General features: G+C 37.2%; 1 long non-coding RNA gene across 1 annotated transcript in view; it reads right to left on the reverse strand.

Annotated features, from left to right (window-relative positions):
- The window catches only part of LOC126481163 (uncharacterized), a 62,587-nt gene that overhangs the window by 20,876 nt on the left and 21,109 nt on the right, over positions 1-20,602 (reverse strand). The window contains exon 2 of the long non-coding RNA XR_007587525.1: positions 4,424-4,643. This is a non-coding gene — a long non-coding RNA (uncharacterized LOC126481163). The remainder of the gene's footprint in view (positions 1-4,423; positions 4,644-20,602) is intronic.

Below are 20,602 nucleotides of genomic sequence, written 5' to 3' on the forward strand. Positions count from 1 at the left end.
CATTCATCTTTGGATGCTAAGCATTATTTTTGGCTGTTCCGCCATGTCTAGTCAGTTCTTTGTGATCCTTGTATGTGTTAAGGTTAATAAATGAACTACTGTTAAAGGGATGTGATTATTGGTGCAACCAACCCGAACACACTCCTCACTTTCTTTGTATTATTCATTAAGGCACAAATAATAATCTTTGAAAATTATAAGCAGCTAACCATATTAGATTTTCTTTGAACTGTACCAGAAATTATACAATTTCCCATGGATGATATGGGCAGGTCTTTCTTACCTTAACATCAGTTCTAGCAAAATAGATAGGACATATGGAGTTACCAGGGATAAACCATATACATTGGGAAAGCACCTTATACACTTAACTAGGGCTTTAATACACACTGGAAAGATGAAGTTTTCACAAACACCTGGTTTAGTGGATATCATATTCTTAAAAACTGAGCATTATAACACATATTTCCCAAAAGAGATACGAAATTATACCAAAATATACATATGATTAACACACATAGGCTAAATAACACCCCAAATGGATGAATAAAAAGCTCAAACAGCAAGAAATATGTGAACATTATTAGACCTACTTTACAAGCTGTAGATGGTGTAGGTAAATGCTTTGACATACAGCATAAGAGAATGAACAACTGAGCTGTGGAGTATATGCACTATGATGATCCTAACGAATGTTATGGCATCTTACACCATTGACCACTCTGAGGAATGTTGTGCACAGGAACAAAATCACATTGATCATTTCAGAGTTTTGACATATTACTGAATGATTATGGACATAATTTTCTGACAACTTCATCAACGAGCACAAAAAATTTTACGTACAGGTATGTTATTATAAATGGTTTGGATGATTTATGGCAGGCAGATTTCATAGATACAAGGCAATAAGGCAAATAAAGATTTCAAGTATATTTTAATAGTTATAGATACATGTCTGAAATTCATCTGGCCTCTACCTGTTAAGGTGAAGACCGGTAAGGAAGTTGCAGATGTTTTTGAATAACTGCTACAGATGGGCAAACCGCTGCTCAGACAAACTCCAAATTGATCATGAAGGTGAATTCTACAATCGATATTTCAGGGTAGTAATGGACCGGTACAAAACATACCACTACTTGAAAATTACTCACGTGAATGCGAGTATTTTGCAATGTTTGAATAGAACAATAAAAAATCATATTTGGGTTGTTCGAGGATTGTATCAATGGCTCAATATTCTCCCACAAATAACTGCACAGCATAACAACTCTCATCACAATACCATAAAATGAGACCTATTGATGTCTGTGATAATGAGATTCTAAATAGAGTATACACCTGCATTAAAATGCCAGATCCACGAAGGCTGGAAATTTAATGTAAGTGATTCAGTGTATATTTCTAAATACATGACAGCATTTGAGAAATGATACCAAATGAATTGGTCCTCAGAGATATTTAATTTCCAACATGTGACAAAAAAAAAACAAGAACTTAGATATTAAAGGATGGTGAAGGTGAAGAAACAGCTGCTAGTTTCTATACAGAGGAATTACAGAGAAGCTCTAAACCTGATGTGTTTCTCATACAGCAAGTTATAAGATGTTGAGGACACAGGGCTTTAATGAAATTGATCAGCTTGCCTTCAGAGCACAACAGCTCGGTGAATGCTAAAGATATGGCATATAATAATGCATGCAACCCCTCCAAGCATACAGTACAGTAGCACGTGTCATAGGATGCCCATTATGCATGGTCTAGGTAATAGTCTGGATAGTCTGTCAAGTGAAATACACATATTGGAGTATAATAATAGCAAACCTCGAGCAAAATTCCAGAAGTGTGTGGCATGTAGTGATATGGGCATTAATTGCTAGACAAGACTTGTAAGGAATGTGATTTAACCTATTCTGCAAAGAAAGGTTCAGCAGAATGTCATGTCACCGACCAAAATTCAGCTGATAACACCAAACAAACACATTGAAGAGGGGGTAGAGGCAAAGGTCAACATATTGTGGCATTTGCAGTTGATAAAGTAGTGCATACCAAACTTGAGTTGGGTGCTGTGATAAATTTCAAACAGGGTATGGATGTCAATTGTCAACATGTTAAGAAAATGTTTATAAAATTGCATTCTCTCATCATTGTCAATGGCTAAAAGTGCTCTGAAATGAAAAGGAATAAGAAGGAAAAGACAGGTTAAAACACCTTGAGTTCTTCCAAAACCAAAAGCATTATGTGGTACCATACAATTTTTAATTCCAGCCTTGGCTGGGTTATTGGCCATTGGCTTTTTGGTCGGAGGCATTGCAATCATAGTGCAGATGGTGAAGAATGCACAGAGCACAGAAGAGAAACTTTGGGAAGCAAAAAGACATAACCAGCTTGTAGAAACTATTGCTTTCAAGAAAGGACTCTATTTAACCCTGCAGTGATCGTGCTCTAAAAAGGAACATAAGTGGTCACACGGATTACATATATATGCCATTTTCTCAACTAAAAAAAGAGGCCATTGAATTTTCAGATATTTTTATTGAGTGTTTTATGTGTTGCTGATAGTAATGTTTATTAAAAACTATTAACAAAAAGTATACATATGACCTCGTGTTTGAAAAAATAACAAACTTTTCGCAGCTAGTCACAATTTTAAGGAAGATAGCAACTATTGGCTTTGATTTACTCCCAAAAACACATAATTGTGTAGAAACGAATCTAATCATGATTTTCTGAACAAGAAATACAGATGATCTTGGAATGACTGGGGCAAGTAAATTTTTTACGTGTTTTACACACTTTTCTTGTACTTCTACTTCTTGATCTTCCGCAGTCATAGCAGCGACCCACAGAACTACTCTGTGTCATTCCTGAAGTTGCTGGCTGACTTTCCATGAGAGGAATGCCAAGAATGTCTTTTATTTTGAAGGACAGACTTCTTGGCAACATTTTTTTTGTCTAATCTCCACTGAGCCAGAGGGTTCATCCAAGACAAAGACACGTCAATAAGAAAATCTCGATGTCGAATAACAGTGTAGTTTTGGTTTGCTGTATAAATGCAAAGTGCATTGAGGGCACTAAGTAAGAGGCCATCTTATTGAATTTTTGGATATATCATAAAGTATACACATGTTATCAACTAGATCCACACCATTCTTTGTATGGTTGTAGTGTGTTACTATTTCTGGTTTCTGTTTAGATCCTGTATTGGTGTCAATTTTTGTGTCATTGTGCATTGTTGACATAAAAATCACTACTTTGTTAGGTTTTGGCATGTAAGAAACCAGTGTGCAAGGGGGGGGGGGGGGGGAGAGAAGCAAAATTTTGATGAATTTATTGAATTTCCTTTCATCACATGAAATTCCCTGGGCACTTCTCTTTTGTCCTTCTGTACCATGGCAACCATGGTTGTTCTATTTTCACATAGCTGTTTGGCAACATGGAATGAAGAGAACCAATTGTCCATTGCTATATTGATGTTTCTACCAAACACAGGACGTACAACTTTTATTACCACATCACTTCTTTTGTTACTCAAGCAATATGGCCCTTCCAGTTGTTTGCCTGCACGTATTTCCAAGTTGAAAGTATAGGGGTAGTGAGCACCAAAAAATGGTTCAAATGGTTCTGAGCACTATGGGACTTAACATCTTAGGTCATCAGTCCCCTAGAACTTAGAACTACTTAAACCTAACTAACCTAAGGACATCACACACACTCATGCCCGAGGCAGGATTCGAACCTGTGACCATAGCGGTCGCGCGGTTCCAGACTGACGCGCCTAGAACCACTTGGCCACACTGGCCAGTGTAGTGAGCATCCACAAGCACAAATACCTTCACGCCATATTTTGCGGGCTTGCTGGGACTGTACTGCCTAAATGGACAGTGTCCCTTGAATGCCAAAAGTTGTTCATCCAAAGTCATTTCAGCACTTGGAACAAAGTGCTGTTGAAAGTTTGTAAGTAACAGATCAAATGTTTCATGTACTGGGGCCAGTTTGTCAGTTTTTGGAAGCACTTCACGATCATTAATATCATCAAATCGCAAACAATTCCAGTATGTTTCATGTGGTCAAACATTTGGCTTGTGCTCAATCGGCTTATTTTCAGCTTTCAGCTCTCCACTCATCAACAGAATCCCAATAAGTCCCTTTATTTCAGTTGTATATGTATGTTTAACATATCTCTCTATAGAAAAAATATTCTTGATGTGGTCTATTTTAAAATTAGTGTATTTAGTTATGAGATAAATTATATTATCGTCCAAAAAAAAAGGGACATGCCATCATTGATAATAGCTTTCTGTCATGCAGTTCCCTTAGGACTGGGAGGAACATATACAATGTTATGAGCTCTAGTTCTTCCTATATTGAGAGGAGGAGTCTTTGTCCAGATTGTGTCATCTACACCAACATAAAAATCAACCTGTATGCTTCTCCGGAATGGTTCATCACATGAAAATTCAGGACCGTTCTCAGTTGCCTCAGGCGGCACTTCTTCCTCTTGCTCAGATTCAGACTGATGGTCCTGCTCTTCCAGAATGTCATCTGCATCATTGGAACTTGAGTTGGGAATATCTTCCTCATCCTCAGTCACCTTCAGCCATGCCAGAATCCGAGCTTTTTGCCTCTGATCCATAAGTTACCTAAAATTCAATGAAATTCTACTATTATTTCAAATATTTATACATTTTAAAACAATAATGAACAGATGTAATATGTGTTCCAACAAATAAGTGGAAAAAGTGGACTAAGAAAAAAAACTGTTTTTCAAAAATACTTACATAACAAGTTGTGCGGACTACAGTGGTAGACCGCCAACTTTGACAAGGTCCTGTTAGGCAACCACACATGACTGGCACTCACACAACACTGAGAAGGTCCGCCAACAATCCATCTTAAAGCAGAAACATTGTCACTTCTGGACTTCCAAATTTATTTTAATTTCCACAGGTGGATTACATATGTAATCCACGTGACCACTCCAGGTTTAAAACTATACAGGAAGGGGCTTAGACTATTCATGAGAAAAAAAGGTCATAACCATATTACTTGACAGACCACTTACAAATAAAGATCCACTTAAATTCATCAAAACAAAAAGTACATCCTAAGTCTCCATTGAGTGCTTATAGGGGAAACACAAGCAAAGATGATGTGGAAATGTAGAGAATGTGGCATTGTGAACCTAGATGTTGCAGGAGGATCTGGGACTCACTTGCTCATGTGTGTTAAGATGAATAGAAATAATGTGTACTATTTTGAGCTGTTTGGTGGTTTATATCTGCCAGAATAGTGCCATTACTTTACTAACAAAAATCGTGTTTTCTACTATTTTTGACTTTACCAAGACTTCAGTTCATTTCTTGTGGACATTTCTGCTGAATGTTTTCTTGATGACTGCATAGAAACAAACTGCATGTACATCAGCTGATATCCAGAATTGATGCATTCACTTTAACTTCCCCACCTGCTAGATGAAGCTTATTGTCCACCTTGGTGATGTTTGGAATGCTATTCTACATTTAAAACAGAGGTAAAAACAATGGAGCAGATAAGGTAGGTTCAATAGGACCACTGTTTGGTTTCTCAAGGAGTCAAGTTTTAGAGAAGAAATCTGATAAATTTTACAAGTCAGCAGAACTTGTGAATATATTACTGGTAAGCACAATCCATGTTGAATGTAATATTGTTATGAATTCCTACTTGAACGACTGGCTAATACATAGTACCTACAGGTTCCACCATATTGTAGGCCCACAATACAAGATAATACAAGTTCTACACAACCCAACATATCTTCCAGTGACAGTCCAGACTTCTGACCATCTCAGGATAAATATTCTAGATCAGGATGGAAATGTAGCTGTATTTAGGGTAAGGAGATAGCTATAGGTCTGCACCTGGAGCAATATGGGCATCAAGTATAAAGCTGACACACAGTTGTTGGTACATCACTTCATAATGGAAACACAGTGTGATAAGGTGGGAGAATTTCAAGTTTCTCATAGTGATGGTTTGAAACTACCGCAGTGATGTCAGTATAGGACCTCGAGTTCAGCACAGTGACTGAATCATCTAGCAGGTATATCTTTCTCACAAACCATTTGCTTCAACAACATTTAATAGTAACAATGAGACACAAATTTTGATTCAACACCAGATACACTGACATTTCTTAACAATAGTTTTCTTCTTCTAGAAGGGTTGTACTTAATGAAGGATGGAGAGCTTATGTCAACTTCGCAACTCAAGCGTACCATGTACATCATTCTGTTTCAAGAAATAGGATATGAACTGAATGGCATCAAAATTGACCACACTCAAAATTTGTGTCTCACATCAACCCTTGAAACATACATTTCTGCATCTACTTCTGACATGAATTGTCTACAGACGCAGGATGGTTCACAGACCGTGAATATGACAACTTAAGTGTATGAAACTTCCTGGCAGATTAAAACTGTGTGCCCGACCGAGACTCGAACTCGGAACCTTTGCCTTTCGCGGGCAAGTGCTCTACCATCTGAGCTACCAAAGCACGACTCACGCCCGGTCCTCACAGCTTCACTTCTGCCAGTATCTCGTCTCCTACCTTCCAAACTTTACAGAAGCTCTCCTGCAAACCTTGCAGAACTAGCACTCCTGAAAGAAAGGATATTGCGGAGACATGGCTTAGCCACAGCCTGGGGGATGTTTCCAGAATGAGATTTTCACTCTGCAGTGGAGTGTGTGCTGATATGAAACTTCCTGGCAGATTAAAACTGTGTGCCCAACTGAGACTCAAACTCGGGACCTTTGCCTTTCATGGGCAAGTGCTCTACCAACTGAGGTACCCAAGCACGACTCATGCCCCATCCCCACAGCTTTACTTCTGCCAGTACCTTGTCTCCTACCTTCCAAACTTAACAGAAGCTTCTGTAAAGTTTGGAAGGTAGGAGACAAGATACTGGCAGAAGTGAAGCTGTGAGGACTGGGCATGAGTCGTGCTTTGGTAGCTCAGATGGTAGAGCTCTTACCCACGAAAGGCAAAGGTCCTGAGTTCGAGTCTCAGTCGAGCACACAGTTTTAATCTGCCAGGAAGTTTCATATCAGCGCACACTCCGCTGCAGAGTGAAAATCTCATTCTACTTAAGTGTATGCTTACCACTCAAGATACTTACAGAATTCTTTAAAGATAAGTGATGAGTCATTATGAACTCAAAACAAGAAAAGATTTTAGTGAGAAGTGTGATGGATCATGGCTGTTATGTTCAGGGAGAACCTAACACTGAAGAAAATAAAACTGTGCTGAAGAAGGCCATCTGGAAAGTGTAGCATGTTTTAATATTAGAGGAAGAGTGCCTACGATTCCTGAAGGTACTAAATTCCTCTCCTATGCTGCTATTATCTTTCAATTCATGGGAACTGTATGAATATTCAGCTCTTCCAACCACTGCACATCAGTGTTAGGTGGCTTAAACAGCTGTTCAGGTAGAAACACCTCAATCCATTATATTGCCACTGCAGACCAAGATGAAAGAAAACTTGAAGAAAGATTCAAGTATTTTTGATGATTGTAAACTAACAAATGCTAAGGTTTTCTTAAAAATAATGGAAAATTTTACCCTTACAGTTATATACAGCTGAACTGGAATAACACAGTGTCCAGCCTATTATACGGCATGTATTAGCACTGCCACCAACATGTCCAGGCCACTCATGGCTACACTGCATATGTGCATGGCTGTCTATGGCCCTGTCACTGTGTCCAGGACCATTGTGACTGCAGTCCCCACTTGCAGGACCATCTACAGTGATAGCATTGCATCCAGGTCCCTCTTGGCAACATCCACATGTGTGGGGCTATCATGGGTGGACTCCCTCTATGCAGAGCCATCACCTTACCTACAAGCATCATGGCTGCAGTCCCCATCTACAAAAGAGTCTATGGAGTCATCTAGTTACAGTCATCAGTCAGATAGCAGCAGCTCCTGGGCTAGGTCAGTTGCACACCAGCATTACCCTCTTCAGTGATAGCAGGCACTTTTAGGGAACAGATCTTGTACACCCACATAGATAGTTCTACTGCAGGGTACACTGAACTAACCTTTTCCTTAAAGAGTGCATTCCCATTCTGGAAAGGAGGCTCCCCAAAATCTTAAGATAATGCAGATTACCCCACCATTAAATGTGGAGCACCACTATACTGTGAATTAATGTATCTGGTGAAAGCTGGCATGATAGTGTGGGATTACTCAATCACTGAATGGTTGTGTGATTTCATATTGAGTGTCATACTCTCCAAAATGCAAGAAACCGGGTCTGGTAAGGCACTCAGCCATTTGTTACTTGGATGTCCAGACTCATCCTTTTGTCCCATTAAATAAGGGAGCTACTAGGTCTCCTCTGTTTTTTCTCGAAGTTCAGGGCTTTATTGTGAAAAACTTACAAAACAATTATGATTCATAGAATCGCCCCCCCACTGGCCACAACATTCTTCCATCTTTCAGATAGCATACGAATCCTGTGGCAGAAGAACTGGATATCTTTTGTGGGGATCCATGAATCAATTCAATTTTGCACTTGTTCACATGATCAGAAGTCTTTGACATCATAATCACAATTCTTAAGGTGTTGAAAACATTCTCTGCATGTTCTTCTACTAATAGTTCCCTCACCATTGGTCTTACCCAGCATTTTAAGAGCCATAGCCACAGATTTCTTCATATTAAAGCAGAAAATTAAAACTTCCCACAAATGGCGAGAAATGGGTACATAAGTTGATGTACATAATCGAGGATAACCTTATGGTGCCATCACAAATCGACTAATATTTTTATGGCATTATGTTTACAGATGCCTAAGCTTATTGTATTACACCTATGACTAACCACCCAAACCCCCCTTGCTGCTACTGCCAACAATTGCAAAACAGCGGAGGCAAAGTTGTAGACCTAATAACTATCAAACTTCCAAAGAATATAGCTGACAAAATAGCAGGTACCATTGCTCAAAATCTTAAAGAAAAATTCTGCTATGTGTGGTCGATACTGGCTTGTGAAAGAAATTATGCTAATAACCCACATCATCCACAAGAATACAGGATGAACAATGTTTGTGGGCTATTCAACTTTTAATGTCATTTCATTCCCTTTGATACTTTTGAATATACCTAAATCTGAGAGGCAAAACTCACATTATTCAGTTCATGCTTACTCATGAAGAAAGTGGAAAGTGAGCCAGAAAGGCAAAATGTGCATAAAAATAAAGAAGTGAAGCACAAAGTTGTCGGTCTCCTGTACCTTCACAAAGTAGCCAATCAGTGTGCAAAACATGCATATTTGCCAAAACTCTCCAAATGTGACAGACAGCATGACATATGTACTGCTTACTTTTCACACAATGATCAATAAGGACCATCAGAGACATCATTTTTCCTCTAGATGCCTCAATTCTTTTACTACAAGAGAGGGTCTAGAGAAACATCTGACGGATTGCCCCAGCCAGTATGTGTGGAAATGCCAACTGAGGAAGACAAGTTTCTGAAGTTTAAGAGTTTCCACCACCAGGAGCTTTGCCACTTCATAATACACACTGATTTTGAAAGCCAACTCGCTCCTGTGGCATGATGTGAGGGAGACCCCACTGCCCACGATCCAACTCTCACAGAGCTGCATGTACCATATGCAGCTGCATATCAAGTTATATATATATATATATATATATATATATATATATATATATATATATATATATATATATATATATATGCTAGTACAGCTCAAGTAAAAACCGTTTCATATTGTATTTCAGGGATAATCCTGTGAGGTGGCTGCTCAAAAAACTTTAGCTGCATGTTGTCTGCTTTTATGCCACCAACATTCCCACAACCAACTCACACGGGAAGAATGCTTTATACAAGAAAGCCATCAAATGTCATAGTTGTGGGCTGCTATTAGACAGGTAGGGTAAGTTATGCAATGCATGCAACTGAAACTACCATGTGCCACAACACATAACTGTCTTATTGCACAATTTAAGCAGATCATTCAGCCCTTGGATGGTTTTGTTTTGCGCAGCAATCAAGTTAGTGCCTTGCATGGGAGTGTTGGAAGATGCATTTCATTCTACAAGCAGATGAGACAGAACATTACCTCACAGTTCCTCGACTCACTTCTATTTATGAAAGTGCCACTTGAGAAACTTGCTGAAACAATGTATCAAGTGGAAATGCACCTCACTAGAGCTGCATTTCCTGATAATACAAAGTTTCAGGGCGTGACAAATAATGCGTTTTTCCTTATGAATACCTGGATTCAATGAAGAGACTCAATGAAACTGCATTGCCAAATATAACCAAATTCACTAGTACGTTTGTAAGCAATTCCATAATGATGCAGAGGATGAGCATCTGTTGAATATTTGGCAGGAATTCAACATCTCTGACTTAGGTATCTAGGCGAGGCAATATATGGACACAGACGTACAACTGCTAGCAGATATTTTTGAGAAATTCCAGAGTGTATGCATACTACTTACACTCTAGTTTCTGCTTTCTATTATACAGGGTCAGGCCTTTACTGGGATGCACTGTTGGAAAGGATATATGTTGGCATTAAATTATTAACTGATGTCAATACGCTGTTATTTTTCTAATGTGGGATTTGTGGGGGCTTGGTCAATGTGTGCATAGGCACACAAAGGTGGATAACTCTTGAATGGGTGGACAGTTCAAAGCATCTGAGTATGAGAGTTACATTGCTTACCTTGATATTAACAACTCGTATGGATACACTGTCCTGTTGGGGAGTTTTGGTGGCTATCCAATGAGTACATTCATAGATTACATGTTTTCATGGGTGTGGTAGCTGAGTAGCTGATTCTTGTGAAGAATATGTCATGGAGGTGAACCTTGTAAAGGGTTCATTTTTTATTGACTCAGTTATCAGATAATCACTTATGTATCTTTGCTAGATTTTCAGTCACCTTCTGGTTTATATTGCAAGTTAATATTATTTAGATATGCCTCTGCTGTATCTCTACTTATATGTATGGATTTTAGGTTTCAACTTTTTATAACTGATGTGAAGCATAAATTCAGTGATGTGCTGACAACGTGCCCTCCACATACTACTAGATGAATCATTACTTTCCTCATTTTAGAACCTGCAGTTTAATTTGTTTTAAAATGAAGTCCAATTTTTTGTGCTGTGCACTGCGATATTTTTCATAACATTGCACTATAATTTTACACAGTCTCACATCACTCAACTTATTGCTATCTAATAGGGAACTCTGCTCTTACATATAATTCTTCAGATGCAGTAGTTGCAATAATAAGTGCAGAATCAGCTATGGAGGGAGTCCTGTTTAAAGCATATCTCATTTTAAAAAATTTTACCAGTCATTTTCACTCCCAACACAGCACTTGTAATTTACCCTGACTTATGGTATGTGTTAAAACTGTTACAATTGGCTCCCATAGTCAGGATATGAATGAATTAGGAAAATATTTTATGTATATTGTGAGTCTCATAATGTTGCATTGTTGTAATCTGTTTTTGTTTCACGCACAAATGATAAATGCCTATTGTTGTGAGATAACAGTGACAAAATGGAAAAAAAAGAGTAAACAGGGAAGAAGGAACTGGAAAAATCAAATCTTTATTGGAGCCAAACCATAACAATTAAAACCCAAAAAGGAGAAATATAGCTGGCTGCTCTCATTATATTATATCAGGTAAGAACAATACAGTCTATTACAATAGCTTATGTACAGAGTTGTATCAGTACTCATCCAATGTTTGCTTATGACCATAAGATAAATAATTTCATTTTCAAGTGGTTAGCAAAAGTATGTAATGCATTGTACAAGATGGAGGAATTCATGTTGCGGGAGTGTGTAATGGCATGGTGATATTTCACTGTTTTAGTGTAGCCATTTTGTATTGTAAGAATGTTCTCACTCACTGGAACTAATTATTTGTTTTCTAAATTCACTTAATTATGCTACACTTAAAAACATGTAATCTCAATCATATCACATTGTCATGGGAAAGATCGGAAAATTAATTTCCATGGATCCCGCAACACAATATAATACTGTAATGAATTCTGTACCCATAACTATCACCAGTCAAGTACTACATATGAGTACTCCACAGTTTTCAGTTTAATGAATGTCCTGAAATAATGGTCATCTGAATTATGTAGTGAAATATCTGCTAATATATCCACTTCTAAAGATAAAATTTCTGCTACATGTAATGAAATGTGTACTCAAAATGATGTGTTAGAACAGAAAAATGCTATGTCATCTGAAATACATTATGAGATATTCATTAGAAATACTAAAATGTCAGATGCAAAAAATCAAATGTTAGAAATGTCAAGTCTAATAGACCGATAACCTCAGCAGTTTGGTCCCATAGGAATTTACCACTACTACCAAATCTAATAGCCACTCATTTCAGTGGAATATCAAATCAAATGCCTACTAAGCATAATGAGATATCAGACGACTTGACACCAAAGATGTCAGATCAAATTTCAATTGAAATATAAAACGTATTTTCAACCACACACAATAAAATGCCTTCCACTGTAACTAATTTGCCAGCACAACAAAATGAAAAATCAGTTGTCATGTAACTTGTCAATTGAGACATCAAGTAAACCAAAAGATGTATTTTCACCTAAATGTAGTGAAATAGCTGGTAACACTAAATAAATGTCTATTAACTTTAATGAAATGTTGACTGCAACAAGTGAGAAGTCTACCAATGTTTAAAAAAATGCGAACTGTAAGTAATGAAATATCACATAAGATAAGGGAAGTGATCTCTGAAATGAAGGGAGCAATGGATAATGTGAGTGGTCAGATGGACCAATGAAAAGACACACTCGATGAACTGTTCAGCAATTGCAGTAGAGATGTAGATTCAGAGACAACAGACATCACCTATTGAATACCCTTCTAAGAATGATGCTTTGGAGAAGAACATCGGGCCCAAAGTAAATCTATCTCAGAGCATATTAAATGAAATTTTATTGCAACCACAATACAGTTGTAATATAAAACTGCACATTAGTGAAGCAGAACATCACTAGGTCAGCATACAACAAAACAGTACCATGTGCATTACCTTCTATTGTTATCATAGATAGTGAAATTCCAAGTAAACATATAGAAATATTAAGTACTGGGCAATGTGAACTCACATTCAGGACCAAAACAAATGGCGCAGTCTTCATTCAGCTGCTGAACTTTTAACTCAGTAGGACACTTTGGATAAACTTATTAAACCTGAAGTGAAACAATTGGAAAGCACATTATGTGAAATTTTGCCAGAATCACCAATTTCAAATGAAGAGCATATTACTCCAATGACGTCAGGAAGTGTTGAAGCAGCAAGAAGAGGATCCCCATCTAGCCTAGTTGCAGTTCCTCAAATTACAACTCCAAAAATTACAGCAGAAACGCCATCACACTACAAGTCAACTCGCCCAACACGAAACAGGAAAGAACCACGTTTTTATGGCAAGTGATTCCAGAGAAATGTTGATTTCATCTTCTAAAACATCACTCTGGAAAGAAAACTTCATTTCTAAAAGTGTTAAAAATGATATGTCTGTGCAGCTATTGAACATAAGGTAGGCCAAAACAACGTAGTAAATAAGTCATCGTCAAAATTTATGCTCCTGCACCAAAACGTACAATCCTTATCAAATAAAGTTAGTGAGATAGAAATATTGTTATCAGATGAACTAAAAGAAGTGTCTGTTATATGTGTTAGTGAGCACTGGTTATCAGAAAATATGTTACATCACACAAGGATAGAGGGCTTTACCCTTTCATCTTTTCTTTGTAGGAAAACCTCCATGCATGGAGGAACATACATATATGTTATAGAGGACGTCAAACACGATAATTTAAAGTTCACTAACCAGCTAGGGGAAGAGCAAAACTTCAAAATTTCTGCTACACAACTGACAAATTTAAATATAATTGTTATTTGCATATATAGAAGCCCAGATGGAAACGTAACTACTTTCATTGAAAATCTTGAGAAGGCACTTAACAGTATAAAAATAGTTAGTAAAACAACCATCATATGTGGTGACTTTAATACAGATTTCAACAAGAACTCAAAAGACAGATTAAACCTTGAGGCCTTATTGAAAACCTACAATATACATACAACTATCAAATCCCCCACCAGAGTCACCAAATCGGCAAGCAGTGCTATAGATCAGATACTGATAAATACAGATAAATATTTATACAAATCTGGAAATATGAATACAGGTTTCAGTGATCATTAGGCACAGTTTATTGAATTTCCAGTAGAGACTGCAGGAAATACTGAACAACAAATGACAAGAAAAGGTAGAAATTTTAGCAAGCACAACCTAGAACACTTCAGGCACTAACTAAAAAAAGAAACATGGAATGATATAGACAACTATGAGGACACATGTAAAAAGTTTGACATGTTCATGGAAATATTCTCCCATTATTTCAATATTTCTTTTCCAGTTAAAAACCAAACATTAAAAACTAAAAAAAGAAATGTTACGTGGCAGACGAAAGGCATTAAAATATCATGTGCTGAAAAGAGGAGACTTCATGAAATCTCAAAAACACAAAATGTTACAGAAGAATTTCTGGTGTATTTCAAGAATTATAAGAGAGTGCTTCACACAGTCATAAAAGAAGCTAAAAAAACAACAAATGATCACCATACAGGGTGATTCAAAAAGAATACCACAACTTTAAAAATGTGTATTTAATGAAAGAAACATAATATAACCTTCTGTTATACATCATTACAAAGAGTATTTCAAAAGGTTTTTTTTCACTCAAAAACAAGTTCAGAGATGTGCAATATGGCCCCCTCCAGACACTCGAGCAATATCAACCCGATACTCCAACTCGTTCCACACTCTCTGTAGCATATCAGGCGTAACAGTTTGGATAGTTGCTGTTATTTCTCGTTTCAAATCATCAATGGTGGCTGGGAGAGGTGGCCGAAACACCATATCCTTAACATACCCCCATAAGAAAAAATCGCAGGGGGTAAGATCAGGGCTTCTTGGAGGCCAGTGATGAAGTGCTCTGTCACGGGCTGCCTGGCGGCCGATCCATCGCCTCGGGTAGTTGACGTTCAGGTAGTTACGGACAGATAAGTGCCAATGTGGTGGCGCTCCATCCTGCTGAAATATGAATTGTTGTGCTTCTTGTTCGAGCTGAGGGAACAGCCAATTCTCTAACATCTCCAGATACTGTAGTCCAGTTACAGTAGCACCTTCGAAGAAAAAGGGACCAAAAACTTTATTGGCTGAAATGGCACAGAAAACGTTCACCTTAGGCAAGTCACGTTCATACTGAGTTGTTTCCCGCAGATTCTCAGTGCCCCATATACAGACATTGTGACGGTTGACTTTCCCATTAGTGTGGAAAGTTGCTTCATCACTAAACACAATCTTTGAAACGAAAGATTCATCTGTTTCCATTTGAGCAAGGATAAAATCACAGAAATCGATTCTTTTAATCTTATCAGCTGCAGACAGTCCTTGAACCAATTTCAGACGATAAGGTTTCATAACTAACCTTTGTCGTAGGACTCTCCATACAGTTGATTGTGGAATTTGCAGCTCTCTGCTAGCTCTGCGAGTCGATTTTCCTGGGCTGTGAACAAATGCTTGCTGGATGCGTGCTACATTTTCATCACTCGTTCTCGGCCGTCCAGAACTTTTCCCTTTGCACAAACACCCATTCTCTGTAAACTGTTTATACCAACGTTTAATACACCACCTATCAGGAGGTTTAACACCATACTTCGTTCGAAATGCACGCTGAACAACTGTCGTCGATTCACTTCTGCCGTACTCAATAACACAAAAAGCTTTCTGTTGAGCGGTCGCCATCTTAGCATCAACTGACGCTGACGCCTAGTCAACAGCGCCTCAAGTGAACAAATGTACAACTAAATGAAACTTTATAGCTCCCTCAATTCGCCGACAGATAGTGCTTAGCTCTGCCTTTTGTCGTTGCAGAGTTTTAAATTCCTAAAGTTGTGGTATTCTTTTTGAATCACCCTGTATAAAAATGGCCAGGAACAAAATGAAAGCCATGTGGAAGATAGTCAGAGAACAAGTAGGAAATGAGACCTCCAAAAATTTAAATCTCCAGGTAATCCAAGATGGCAAAAAAATTACAAATCCAGAAGAAGTAGCCAATGCTTTTAATACATACTTTGCAAATATTAGTGAAAAATTACTCTCTGACATAAAATCTTCAAATAAAAATCCTGCTACAACACCATCAAATCAAAATAGAAACTGCAACTCCCTATTTCGAACTCCAACCAACCCTAAGGAAATTATGCTATCAATTAGAGAGTTAAAAACAAAATTTTCAACAGGTGTTGATGAGATTCCAGATTATGTCATTAAAAATGTGGGTGACCTCATTGCAATACCAGTAGCCCGCATTTTCAACAGTTCATTAACAAATGGAGTCTTTCCTTCCTGCTTAAAGACAGTGAAACTAAAACCACTGTTCAAAAAGGGCAAGAAAGAAGACATAGCCAATAATAGACCTATTGTCTTGCTATCTACATTTTCGAAAATACTAGAAAAAATTTTTCATAAGAGGTTGCTAGATTTTCTAGAAAAGTGCAAAATATTATTCACAACCCAACATGGCTTCCAGAAAGGCCGATCAACAGAAACAGCAATATATGAATTTCTGGTTGAAGTACTCAAAAAAATCGATAGTGGACAAAAAGTAACTAGCATATGCCTTGGTCTGTCTAAGGCTTTCGACATCATAGACCACACCTTATTGCTGCAGAAGCTTGAAAGAATTGGTATCAGAGGTATGCCTAACAGCTGGCTTAGATCATATCTTACTGACCGCAAGCAAGTAGTAGAAATACATTTTCACAAAGAAAATAAATCAACAAGACACTATTCTGATTATAAAGCAGTAAAATATGGAGTACCGCAGGGCTCGGTACTGGGCCCCATCCTATTTTTGATATATATAAATGACCTAACATCAACCAACCAGTACCATAGCACTATCCAGTTTGCAGATGACACAAGCATATTAGTCAGCGGGAAGACTGCAGAGATACTACAGACAAGACTGTCTGAGGCATTAACAAATGTTGTAAACTGGTTCAACCAAAACAAACTAACAATAAATAAAAGTAAAACAGTAGCATTAAATTTTCATAATGTCAAGAGAAACACTGAAGAGGATATAAGAATTCAGATGTCACAGATATTGCAAGTGTGCCTAATACAAAATTTCTGGGGGTCTGGCTACAGGATAATCTTAGATGGGAAACTCACATTGACAACATATTAAAGAAGCTAAGTACCATGTGTTATTTAATAAGAGTGCTAGAAAACTGCTGTCATAAGGACTGTCTAATGACAGTTTACTATTCTAATATACATTCTGTCCTAAAATATGGGATCACTTTTTGGGGTAACTCGCCATCCTGCCTAAAACTCTTCAGGATGCAAAAAAGAATAGTGAGAATCATGGCTGGAATAAAAAGGAAAAAACCATGTTGACCATTATTTAAAAGGATGGGGATTCTTCCCCTTCCATGTATTTTCCTATTTGAAAGTGCAATGTTTATAAAGAAATATACAATAACAAATCCTAGTATCCTCCCCAAAAATGAAAATGTTCATCATCATAATACAAGACATAAAACTGACTTTCATGTACTCCATACAAAAACCAGTTTGTGCCAAAAAGGAACATTACACCATGGAAAAATTATCTACAATAAATTACCAAGAGAAATTAAAGTAAATACTGATGTAAAAAATTTTAAAGCAGCATTAAAAGAATATCTGTTGACACATTGCTTTTATAGCGTGGAAGAGTTCCTCCAAAATCCTCGAGTCTAAGTGATGATTATGCAAATACTGTAACCATTAATACTGGCCTATAAATACATTTAGATGTAATTCTCAAGTTTCTAATGGGATTCAAGTATAAGTTGTATACCGACTTGCCTAGTATATGAAGTAAAATTCTGTGAATGTAATTCTCTAGTGTACATGTCAATTCATAGTGTAGAAGAGTTCCTCAAAAATCCGTAGAGCTTAAGTGAGGATCATGCAAATACTGTAATCATTAATATTGGCTTATACATGTATTCAGTTGTAAACTTCAAGTTTCTAATGTGGTTTAATTATAACTTACACATTGACTTGCCCAGTATATGAAGTGCTGTAAAATTTTGTGAACATAATTTTCTAGTTTCTAAAGTGTTTTAATTGTAAGATATACTTTGACCTGTCCAATATCTGATGTGCTGTACTGTACATGTAAGATTTACTGGACCAATAAATACAATACAATACAATACAAACAATACAAGTGTTTAAGAACAATTTGAATATTAACACATATCACAACAACAATACTGACACAGAGAATTCCTCTCTGCCACATGAAAGGTGATGCAGTCACAGCATGTTAGAAAGCAACAATATCAATTCTGTAACACAGCTGATGATACTTTCTTCAAACTATTCTCGGATTGCGAACTGCAACCCACCAAATGTCATTCAACTGGACAGAGATGGTAAAAAAAAACTGATCCAGTTACCATCACACCTGACAAAGACTTTATCATGAGTATGAGCAGAACATAAGCAAACCATACTAACATGAAATTTTGCACTAAACTGTACTACTAATGTAAACAAATTAGTAAAGCATGCCACTCAATATCATAAATAATAAATTAACTGTAACAAAAAATGTTAAACTGTGAGATGATCTGGGGGAAAAACAGGAAATACAATCAAGATGCCATGTTGCATTGATGATAATGATATCAGAGAAGAAATAGTAACCAATCAGTTTAAGTGTCATGAGAAAAGCAAGGATATTGTTTAGGCTATTACATATGATCTTGTAGAAGGCATACCCCATAACATTGTGTTTGGTTCAGGTGTGATGGTGATTATAATGTGAACAAGTTTACATAATAAAATAAGAGATATTAGAAAGATTTCCCCCCCCCCCCCCCCCCACATCCTGTACAGAACTGTTGAAGCCTGATCCCTATCAGAGCTAAATCATGAAATGTCAGGATCCAGCACAAATAGAAGTAAGATTATGAAATGGAGTAATACAGTGCCCGTTCTTAATCACAAATGGACCAGTAGTCGAATGCATTTTGGACCTAGACATTTTACAACAGAGGGACACTATAATAGACTTCTGCTGCTGGTTCAGAACTGTGAGTCATCTCCAGAGCCTCAGATAATTATGGGACAGGAAATAGTTAGAATTGCAGCTTCCTTCACCTTCCCACTCCACCCATGCTCTCAATAGTCATTGGTTAATACAGTGGGTGCATCTACATTGGCTCTATCATAATTGCACACAGCATCTGTGGGAGCGCCCAACAAACACTTCTGCAGTCTCCCTGCTCTGCTATAGACACTCTCCTTATGCAAAGATAAACAACAGCACAGCTACTGTCATTTTGGCATTGCTATTGAGCCATTCAAACATAGTTCCCTTGGCAATAACCCAGCAATTTCCAATATTTACATTAACATTACAGTCAATTATAAATGTTCACAAATAGATACACTATTACATCCATTACATATTAAATATAGTTTCTGTAACAGAGCTTCCAGACTAAGAATTAGTAGTATATTACAAGTTATCAAAAGATATTAAATGAGAAAAAATTTTGGATGGTGCAGAAGGTATTTTATCTTTATTTTCTGTGTTACTAGTTTTGTGTGCTGCCATTTGAATTAATTATAAGTTCAGGAGTATTCACAGTTGCACTAGATATGGTACTGGGATCTGAAATACATGACTGAGTTACTCTGTTTGTTGACACTCTACTCATAGCAACACAGACATGGGAAGAACATATACACATACTAGAAAAGATGCTACAGAAATTTTCAAAAGCAGCAAAACCAGCTAATTTACAATCTCTCTGTGAAAGAATTAAATATCTTGGTCATATTATTATCTCTAATGGAATAACACCTGACACTGTTAAGATCAGTGCAATCAAAAATTTTCCATATCCACACATTAACAAGCAGCTTAAAGCATTCTTGGGTTTATGCTAATTTTTTCATAGGTATGTAGCAGATCAGCTTTTGAAATTTACTAGATCTTTTAAAGCAAAATACAGCATGGATCTGGACAAGTGACTGTGAGAGCGAGTATGGTGCATTAAAAGAGGTCTTAGTAAATTCTGATATTCTGCATCTTCCTGACATGAATAAGGATTTCTGTCTAGTTACTGATGAATCATTTTTCTGGATTAGTTGCTTGCCTGTTTCAGATTCATGAGGAAGAAGGAAAACAAGAAACATGAGTCATAAGTATTGTTAGTTGCACCTTATTTTGAGGGAAGTCTCCCACCCTTCCTTCAACAAACACCTGTTTGATTAATATACATGTTTATGATTCAATTTTTTGGCAGAATGATGAGCCCAACTGATGATCAGTGTGTGGTACCTTTAACGATTTCTCAAGTTCATCTCTGTCAAGGCTGAGAAACTATGTCAACTACATAGGGGTGAAAGTGTGTTAGCAGGAGGA

The sequence above is a fragment of the Schistocerca serialis genome, chromosome 5 (genome assembly GCF_023864345.2).
Source record: "Schistocerca serialis cubense isolate TAMUIC-IGC-003099 chromosome 5, iqSchSeri2.2, whole genome shotgun sequence".
In the NCBI taxonomy this organism is placed as follows: domain Eukaryota; kingdom Metazoa; phylum Arthropoda; class Insecta; order Orthoptera; family Acrididae; genus Schistocerca; species Schistocerca serialis.